Here is a 9,864-nt window from a genome sequence, read left to right on the forward strand (position 1 = left end):
ATTTTAAAAAATTTCATATCATACACAATTAATAACAATGCTTTTACACTCCATTAACTTCAAAATTGTTCAAACTTTTCCTCTAGATCACTTAAAGAATGACATTTAATTTGATTTTAAAAAAAAGGAATTGAAATCGTTAGTTAGGCATGAATAAAATTTTAAAATTATTTAAGTTTCTTTTATTAAATCAAGTTTCAACTAAATTATAAGCACATCTATTTGAGCTTAATTCGACAACAATAGGCTTTTTAATGGCAAAATTGAACACAAAATATTATGCTTGACTGGATTTTTATTTGTGTTTTTAATAATCAAGTTTAAAAATATTGAACTCAACTTGACTGCACTTGTTTACAATCCCATGCACCCACCTCATAATACAATATTGTTTAGTTGCATCTTTTATCATAACTGTTTGCTTATCAAACAAACTCCCTGAAAACAAGAGATACCACACGCACAATTTTACCCTTCTTCCTCATCAGTTTGTCTGCAACCTTGTTTGCCATTTGTATAATTCGAAACTAATTCCGATCAGTATCAGATCTGGTTAGTTTCTGGCGACATCTACAGGACTTTCATTGGTGTATGTCTCTGGAGGCAAAGAAAAGTAGCATCACCGTATATAAGAGCGTTCTTAATTCCAACCACCAAGTAGTTCTCCTGATATAACACAATCTTAGTAGCTGTTTTATGTGATTAGTTGGGGAGTATTGAAAATTATTGTTTAGTCGAGACTTTCGACATCAGTATATAGTACTGAACACTTCATGTTTTTCTATCTATGAATTTGCTTGAGGCTTTTTCTCCACCAAATATGGGTAATCTTTGTGAGATCAGGTCTTTTGAAAATATCTTGAGCTATTAAGTTCACTTTGTTGTTCATCTACTCTTTCATATTTGTCTTGATTCTCTAACCATTTGATCGGAGCAGGATATATCATGTATCAAAGACTTAACTTCGTTGTATGAGGTTGCAACTATTGAGGACATATATGTTGTGTATGAGCATTTGAAAGTAGACGATACTTCCTTATTTTGTTGTGTTGGAGTTGCGGGTGCTAATGCAGGTGGTGATGATATGCTTGGTATGACCTGTTTCTCATAAATTTCTTAACTAACTGTCTATTAATGTGCATGGAATCAAATTGTTCATTGCTTAAGCATATCACATGGAAAACTAGTCAGTTTTGGTGCAAGGTTTCTATAGATAAACAAAATTCAATGTGGCCTATGCTGTTAGTTTATTTAATCAACAAAGTTTGAGAAGTGGAAAGAATAGTAGTTTGTATCCATGTTGCTGATTACAAAGAATCAAAAGATGATAATGTTACTCGGATCTACTGCTTACTCATGGCTAATAATTTTTCTTAAGAGGGATAATTCTATTTCTTGGTGATTCCATTTAGTGCGATTCTTATGGACCAGTATTTCATATTTCCAAGTACTTTTCTCGTATCAGATTGTTTTGATTCTATCTATCAATGGACAGACATTGGAGACGAAGAGTCAGATGCTGGCCATCATGGAATGGCACCTACTGGGCGCGGTTTGTCAACAATGACACGACCAACAACCTAGCCTTTGTTGGAGTTTCTTTCACCTGAAATCTTAGGTAAGCTGCTGAGATATGCAGATCTTGAGAGTTGGTCTTTAGAACAGACACTCAACTCCAACCATCTTCTAGTGCACTTGATTTTACCATTTAGCATGGCCAATATATTACTGACCTATCTTTAGTGTAACAAACTTGCAGTTTAAGTTTCCTTGTTTCTAGCCTTTGATTATTGATTTTGAGTCGTAAAAAATATCGTTTAAACTCAAAGCATCTTTGTTTAACCATTTTCTCGTGTATGCATTTTGATATTTTATCATTTAGCATGGATGAGATATTCCAGACCACAGCTGAACGTGAGATAAGGTTAATGTAGTCAGATAAGATCAATGTAGTTTGTAGCCTGTTCAAATATCTACTTGCTAATCATATACATTGGCTTGGTTTATTCTTTCAGCTTTCTATTCTACAGAAGACGGATCGATCGATGAGAGTCCTGTGAACTTCAGACCATAGTGTTGCGACCACATACATATATCATCGTTTGATCCTGACATGGTCATGAAGATTAATCTCATTGGATTAAAAAGGGCTCCATTTTTCAATAATTCTTTTGTAAATCTGTATGAGAAAATAAATCTAATCTGCATCTTCGAGCCCTATAACTGCTGCTTGCTTCTAGTTCATTATATCTACAGGAAGCCGTGGGTGTACTGATAGTTTTTTTGTATCAAGTATTTGTATTCTTTTTTAAGACAAAATTATTACAGCAAAATGATCAAGAACAAATGTTAGACTATTGCTATTCAAAGAGATACTACAGGTAATAGAATATGTATGCTTATTCTTTCCCAAGTCAACCATCGGCACATAGTGAAGCTCTGGGTGTTGCTTGGAAGTGGAGGTTCCCCTGTTGGTCTATGAGTTTGTCCTTAATGGTAACTTGTTTGATCTAATCATGCATCAGCAAAAACATAGATAAAACCCTTTTGGATGTGCACTTAAACACTGCTGCTGATTCTGTTGATGCTCTTGCATATTCCGTTAATTTCACGGCCTCCAATCTTTCATGGAGATATGAAGGCTGCTAACACATCCTCTTGCGTGCATGAAATTTACATTGCAAAATTAGTTTCTGATTTCGGGTCTTCAAGGTTAATTTCCAAGGCTGAAGACCAGTTGGTTAATTCAAGGGATCTGTGGTTACTTAAACCCGAGCAGCTTCAAACATGTAAGTCATCTGAAAAAAGTGACTTTCATAGTGCTCTTAGAATTACTGACATGTAAAAAATACAATATATATATTTTGAAAAATATGGGTACGTACGTTGTTAATTGATTGATCATTAATTGAGATGATCGATCGGGGATAATTGAGTAAGGGTAGTTAATTGATTGATCATGCATTCGAAACAACAATGATAACTGAGATAGACAGACGACCGTTGGTGTGATAATGACGATTAAGGTGCAATGCGACAAGGTCAATCTAGTTAAATGCAAAGAGTAAGGAGAGCAAGATGATGACGAGGGGTTGCAGTCTTATGGACCACAAGCGATATATATATGTAGCATTTAATTTGTTATAACGTGACTAGCTAATTCAAAGACGATCGAGGACGTCAACAAGGAGCAGTCAGACAAAATTGATTGGGTCAATAATAATAGTGAATAATAATTAATATTAGGACATTCATAAGGATATTAAAATTTTAAATTAGTAATTAAATATGCAAGAATATATATACGCAAGATTTAATCATAAGGATGATCCATTTAATTGTAGCATTTATGAAATATATATGTACTTAATTATTAAATGTTTACTTCTTGAATTTACTTAAATATTCATAAATACCTGCGAATTTTTAATGTTCAAATTAAACCAGATTTAAATGGATATTATACATCGATCGAGTGCTAACTATATATTATCATTATTCCAAACTAATTAGGATTAATATTATTAATTTATTCCCATCATCAACTATTCTAGATGATGATTAATATTTAACACGTCGTGAGGGTGATTGCGTGAGACCGTTGAAGTGGTGGATTTCATCTTTTGTTGAAGGGTGAGGGTGGTTATATATAGTTGATCGATCAATTGAGAATGCTCGGTCAGGCATAGAGATGGATGATAATTGAGGTTGACCATGGGTGCATGTGACAGAGATTAATTAAGGTGCAATTAATGCTACAAATTAATTAAAGTCAATATAATGTAGTTAATTGATTAGTAGTTGCAAGCACAAATTAAGAGTGAGAAGAGCAAGGTGAGGTGTTGCAATCCAATGAGCCGTACGTAAGCAATGAGCTATATATTAAAAGGACTAGTTGAGATTTTTTTTTTAATGTATTTTATATATTCGGTGCAATTTAAAAGGTATATATGTTGACTTGGAGTTATTGATCAATTGAGTCGTCGGGGATAGAGATTGATGATAACTGATCGTGTCTCAATCTAGTTCGTAGTTGCAACTTGCAAGCACAAGGAGTGAGAAAAACAAGATGAGAGGTCGTAATCATAAATATGAGCCATAAGCAATGTGGAAAGATTAGCCAGACCAATTCAAAAGATAACAACATGCTTGGAATCTGACAAATAACAACATGCTTGGAATCTGACAAATTAGTTGATTGACTAATCATATAGATATTAAAATTTTGAATTAGTAAATATATATACAAGGATATATAAAATTTTTAATCATAATTAGAATGAACATTTAATTATGAAAGACAATATATAGGAATATTGATGGGTGGGTTCTATTTAATATATATTTCTAAATACTATTCAAACATATATATGTACTTATTCACAAGTGTTCACTAAGCGACTTAATTTATCTAAATATTCACAAGTACTTGCAAGCAGATCACAAATATTACTCAATTATTATTCTGGACGATGATTAATGTTTAAGACAAATTTATTCAGGAATTTCTGAGATAATTTATTAAAAGGATTACTTGACTTGACTTTATTTTTTTAATGTATTCGATTTTGACTTGGGCTTCTCTATGTGTCATATCAGTGAGTCGTTTTATTGGGTTCCGTTGCAAAGAGGCAAGCCTGCTGTCGTCCAGTCACCGATGTCACGTACAGAAGTCCACGTTACTACTTTTCAAACATGATTATACCATTTTTCACACGATTGACTTTATAATTTTCTGTAATAAATTAAATTAAAAAGTTAATGAAGAAAGATATTATCTTATTTTAATGAAATTCGATCCCTTATTAAAAAGTTAATGCATTTATATATGCGGTAAGCATTGTATTAAAGCAGCGGCACTAGCCATGTCTCTGCTCCTCTCCCAAATGCTGCTGCTACTTGCAGTTGCATTATCTGCTGTGCCTGATGACAGATGCCAAACGACATGCGGCGACGTGGAGATCCCTTACCCCTTCGGCATCGGCGCCATCGGCACTAACTGTTCCTGGGACCGGGAAAGCGAAGATTATATCTGCAACAGAACCGAAACTGCAGGCACCGGCGCTAACTGTTTCTTGGGAGGAGGTTTCAATCTAACCTGCTACACCATGGAAAGTGGCCTCAAGAAGCCATTCTATTACAATGTTGAGGTCCTCAATATCTCGCTGGTCATGGGCCAAGTGCGCATGCTCAACGACATATCCTCGGCGTGCTACAATCCGAGATTACGACAATGTCACTTACTCAGAATGGAGGTTGAATTTGGAAGACACCCCATATAGGTTCTCTGATCAACACAACAAGTTCACTGTCATCGGCTGCGATACCCTTGCCTACATACGACGACTACCATGGGGCAACAATAGCTACCAGAGTGGCTGTGTGTCCATGTGCGAGAATGAACAGAGCATCGTCGATGACTCCTGCTCCGGCATGGGTTGCTGCCAGACTTCCATACCCAAGAATCTCCAATACTATAGAGTCTGGTTTGATGGGAATTTCAACAACTCGGCTACTTGGACATTTAGCAATTGCAGCTACGCCGCCTTGATGGATGCCGAGTGGTTCCAGTTTAATACATCTTACATCACGAGCAACCAATTGATGCAAATGAATAACAATGGCAGGGTGCCGGTAGTGATGGACTGGGCCATTGGAAATGAGACTTGTGAGGTTGCAAGTAAGAACCGAGCTCTTATGCCTGCATCAGCACTAACAGCGTGTGCGTCGACTCCTCCAATGGTCCTGGCTACCTTTGCAACTGTTCGACGGGATATCAAGGCAACCCTTACCTCTCCAACGGATGCCAAGGTCTGTCGTCGTCTATACCAATCAATTTAATTTAATTATTCTGCTTTCAATTATGTTTTGCCTTTCTAGCTGCGATGGTGCCTATATAATACTGTAATTTTTGCACTTCAATATATTTTTAGACATCAATGAATGCAAAACAATCAAATCCATGCTCAGATGGCAACTGCCAGAACCTGCCAGGTGGTTATACATGTGACTGCCGCGAAGGCACGCACGGGAACGCTTACAATGGAACATGCATCCCTGATCAGAAACTTCCCTTAGCAGTGAAGGTGGCTATAGGTAAGAAGCTCAAATATTAGTTATTTGTCCTTGTCCAACTCTTAATTAAGGTATGCTTCTTAGAAAGGAAAACTATGAACTATTTCCAATCTCAATTTTTTACCCTTAATTGTTTCCCTCTGAAAATAAATATATAAACTTTTCATTCCACCCATCATCTTTTTTCAAAGTGACCTCCAAAATTTCAAATTAAAAAAATATATCCACACTAGTATTAAAGGATCGTCATTTCTCCTCTAATCATCCAACTCCATGTCCCTCGAGCTCAAGTAAATCTCTCTTCCTCTGTGTTGTAATTAATGGAAAGGCGCAATCTTCACATTAATTAGTTGCTTAATAGCAATATTCAAGCTAGCTATCCATTGTGCCTGATATATCATGATGAAGTCAACCTCTTTCTTTTGGATGAATCCCTTAACCACTAATTATTTTCTGTTCGATTGGTTTGTTGTCATCTCTTTGTAAGTTGACCTCACATTATTAATTTCCTCGTGTAGCTCGTTGGCGTTTTCCATTCATCTCTTGTGCAGTTCACTTCCAATAATTAATATTTCACTTGATGTTGCCAGAGGATTACCTTTCTCCATTAAATATCAAATAATATGATATTTCCCATGAAAAAAATGCATCCTTGGAGATAGGACACCGGCTGCAATAATTTTGATATGGAGACATGCATCCTAAATAGAGAACATGCATGTTGCACACATCTATTTCTTGCCTTTTCAGCATCGACGACCAAGAATGCTATTGGTCTTGAAATATGCATGTTATTGTGATCATTGACACCTCATAGGTGCATAACAAAGTTTGTATGCTCATCGAATTTCAACTCATTATAGACACCATGCAAATAGAACATCATAGATAGCATATATGCAACATCCTCACATCTGTCATCGATCCTACAACACAATCTTTCATGTTACACAAAGAGTCTCACTCACTACTCACTTCCACTGTGAATCCATATAAGAAAATTTTCATCTAGATCTCAAGGTAGAAGTACATAAGCATCCACTTATAACACACCAAGGTGACAAGTACTCCTCACTATAAGACCTTTGCCTTTGCTTTTCATAGCCTCTACACGGCCCAAGCATGCTAATAACTTATGAATTGTGGGAGATTTAGGCAAGCAGTACTGACACATACCCATAGACGTCAAAATTTATATCAATTAAATCATCAAAATTTAATATGAAAAAAATAATAACATAAAGATGACATGTATGTATGATGACCTTGCAGGTGCTTGCAGTGGTGTAATCATTTTGTTACTATGCCTTATGTGCCTCTATATAGTGTATCAAAGAAGAAAACTAGAAGAGATGAAAAGAAAATATTTCAAACAATATGGAGGTCATGAATTAGAGGAAAGGATGAAGCTAGAAAGAGGCCTCAACAAATTTAAAATATTTGGAAGCAAAGAATTAGAGAAGGCAACCAATCATTTCGATGACAAAAATATTATTGGGAGAGGAGGAAACGGAGTTGTGTATAAAGGAGTTTTGGAAAACCAAGATGTTGTTGCTATAAAGAAACCTAAGATTATTAATGAGGACTTGAAGAAACAATTTGGAACAGAGACACTTATTTTATCAGATGTTAACCATGTCAACATAGTTAAGCTCTTGGGTTGTTGTTTGGAGATGGAGATGCCATTGTTGGTCTATGAGTTTGTCCAAAATGGAACATTATTTCATTTAATTCATGAAAATGAGAACAGAGCTACAATTTTCTTAGATACTCGACTGAGGATTGCTTATGAATCTGCTGATGCTTTGGATTACTTGCACTCAAAAGTTTCTCCTCAAATCATTCATGGAGATGTGAAATCATCTAATATACTTTTAGATGTGGATAACACTGCAAAAATTTCAGACTTTGGAGCTTCAAAGTTGATTCCCAAGGGGGAGGAACAATTTGCTACATTGTTACAATTCACTCATGGTTACATTGATCCAGAGTGCCTAGTGACATATGAATTGACCCATAAAAGTGATGTTTATAGCTTTGGTGTGGTTCTCTTGGAGCTATTTACAGGTAAGAAGGCTATTAATTTTGAAGAATCTGAAGAACAAAGGAGCTTGGCGTCGACTTTTACTATGTTGGAGAATCAGAATAGGGTTTCAGAGATCTTTGACAATCAAGTGAAATTGGAAGCTAATATAGAATTTATTCAAGAACTCACTAGACTTATCAAACAATGTTTAAAGTTGAAGGGAGAGGATAGACCAACTATGAGGGAAGTGGCCGAGGAGCTAAATGGATTAAGAACTCTTAATCAACACCCGTTCGTAGCACAACACAATGCTGAAGAAATGGAGAGCTTGCTCAGTGGGTTGCCGAATGATAATCATGCTGATTTCAACACTACTTTTGAAATAGAGAGCAGACTCACAGGACGGAGCAATATCCAAGATTGGTTGTAACATCAAGAAAGAGACATGAGCTCAAGTTATGTTGCTATTTTATTTGTGTGTTTGTTTGCCTACTTATGTAATCATCTTATGTGTGTTTTCTAGTTTCTAATGCTTTGCATTTGTGTGTTTATTGTCTAGTTTTCTGAATAATTTGGTTTCATGTGAGTTATCATGTAGAATTATCTTCAGTTGGAGTCACTCTTGAATGTAAAATTCTATTTAAAGTAATTTGTGTTGTCTTTGTAAAAAAACATTGTTGGTTCTCTTTGATTTTGCCATTTAAATTTTAAAATAAATTGGTTTGATGTGAGCAAATATGTAGATTGATCTTTCAATTCACTTTTGCTTTGAGTGATCTCTCAAGTTTGGGTGGGTTCACATAAATATTTAAAAAACTATCATACCTCACACCTCACATAGTTAATAACAATGCTTTTAATCTTCATTAGCATTGAAACACCTTTAAAATTTTTGTTTCACTATAAGACCAATTGCAAAATACATTCTCTATTCTTCTAAATTAAGTTTTAGCTAAATTATAAGCACATCAATATGCTGTAGTTGAGCTTAATTTGATAATAATAGACCTTTTAATAGATAAGATTGAACACAAAATATTATGCTTGTCTTGATTTTTATTTGTTCAGTTACCTCTTTTATTATAAAACACCTGAAATGATATTATTTGGACTGTAGAGTGATAGATAACTCTTATTACAAGCAAATTCAATGGTGTTCAAGTGCCTTTAGCAAATAGGATAATTTTAATTCCATTGTTGAAAGCAAACCATATATATATAAAAGGATCCAAGATCCGGCCAAAGGTCCTCTATAAGATTCGCAATAATAGAGAGCCCCCCTCCCAAGTTGGTGTGCATGGTAAAGGCATTCAGATGCAGATGAGAGACTACGGTTCGATCCTCTATTAAGGCATGAATCAATGTCAAATTTGAAGGAAAAATTATATTGAACGACCCTTAGTCAAAGTATTTATGTGCGAAAAAATTGAGAGTTTGCCCTCGTAAATAGAGTACCCATGCACTTCAATGTTGGAACAATCTTACAAGGACGACGAAGACTGCAGAGATTGACTGTCGATGTATTACTATGAGTGTTTCCGGATGTATCTGATGGACAAACTAGGGGAGGACCGCCCACCTCCAAGACTTCACCTGAATACCTGGATTATATATCGCCATGTGTGTGTCCTTAATGGTAACTTGTTTCTGATTTCGGGGCTTCAAGGTTAATTTCCAAGGCTGAAGACTAGTAATTGGTTCAAGCCATTGGGTTCAAGGGATCTGTGGTTACTTAATCCCGAGCAACTTGAACAAACATGTAT

General features: G+C 35.5%; 1 pseudogene; it reads left to right on the plus strand.

The window, feature by feature from the left end:
* The first annotated feature begins 4,856 nt into the window (after nt 1–4,856).
* Nucleotides 4,857–8,531, plus strand: LOC141847580 (wall-associated receptor kinase 2-like; annotated as a pseudogene).
* The last annotated feature ends 1,333 nt before the right edge of the window (nt 8,532–9,864 follow it).

This window comes from Curcuma longa, chromosome 16 (assembly GCF_044706935.1).
Source record: "Curcuma longa cultivar G26 ecotype Majalengka, Jawa Barat chromosome 16, ITB_CL_G26_1.1, whole genome shotgun sequence".
Taxonomy (NCBI): domain Eukaryota; kingdom Viridiplantae; phylum Streptophyta; class Magnoliopsida; order Zingiberales; family Zingiberaceae; genus Curcuma; species Curcuma longa.